Source organism: Hipposideros armiger, unplaced genomic scaffold (genome assembly GCF_001890085.2).
Source record: "Hipposideros armiger isolate ML-2016 unplaced genomic scaffold, ASM189008v1 scaffold_1154, whole genome shotgun sequence".
In the NCBI taxonomy this organism is placed as follows: Eukaryota; Metazoa; Chordata; class Mammalia; order Chiroptera; family Hipposideridae; genus Hipposideros; species Hipposideros armiger.
This window is the reverse complement of record NW_017732504.1, coordinates 5,645-6,837: the sequence shown is the minus strand read 5'-3', so window position 1 is coordinate 6,837 and position 1,193 is coordinate 5,645.

Below are 1,193 nucleotides of genomic sequence, written 5' to 3'. Positions count from 1 at the left end.
CGGGCGGGCGAACAAAGGAGCTAACAAACGTCCAGGGGCCGGACCCAGAGCGAGGCCCAGGCCCCGCCCATACGCCCAACACGTCTCCACCCGCCACTCTCCGTAACGCACACCCTCGGGGCCCCTCCCCGCCCTGCCACGCACGCGCTTGCGCAGTTTCCTGATCACCCGGAAGCCGGTAGCGGGGAGAAACGTGCAGTGTCCGGTGAGTCACGGTTTTCTAGTTAAATTCTTCTCAGTGTGGTACTCGGGCCCCGTTCTTTCACACCCGTTTCGTGGTGACGGGGGGGGGGGGGCAGTGATTCTTCCCGTAAGTTAAAAACCCGCTCGTTTCTCTCGCTGTAAGTTCGTCCCTTTCGCCTTTCTGGGTGTCGCCATAAGACGTTCTGAGTCCTGTTTCTCCGAGCGGGTCCCAGGAGTCTGTGTCGGTTTCCAGTTATAATCGTTCTGAGGCAGGAACAGGCCCCATACTTTCTGCCTTCGGTCCCCGTGGACCGATCGCCTGCTGGGTGTTTTGAGGCTCCAAACCTTTCTCCGGCTCCTGACTTCAGAGAACTGAGTCGGGAAGTGTCCTCAATCAGGAGGTAGATACATGTCCTTCCCTTCCAGGCAGAGCGGAGGGGAAACACAGACTCAGGAGAAAGAGCAACAAGCCCATAAGAAAGTTGGGGGAGAAAGAAAAGCAGGTATTGAAACAGGTTGCAACAAAGTGAGGGCAAACACCGTAGGAGGAGGAATAGAGAGGTAAAAGATGCCTACAAAGAGAAAACACAAACGGAAACTAGGAAAGGAGAGAAAAAGATGACAGAGACATATAGAGGACGAAAGACTGGTGGAGAGAGTGGGGAACTCATACCCAGGTGAGTGTTAAGTTCATTGGGTGTGAAAGGTTAAATAGTGAAGCACTCTGACCAAATTAATGAAAGGTTTTTGTTGAATTGTTTAAATTATAAAGAAGAGAGTGTTGTATAATCATGTGTTTGAGGCATTTGCATTTTCCAATTGTTGCATCAGAAGATAATTCCGTTTGCAACCCCTATTCATGAGTAGGGCAGAGACTAGCATGTTCAAGGCCAAGTTATCCTCTCCTTTAAGAAATGGGGAAAGGACACCCGGGTTGGCTCAGTGGGTTAGAGCACGTTCTCTTAACAACAAGGTTGCGGGGTTCGACTCCCGCATGGGATAGTGGGCTG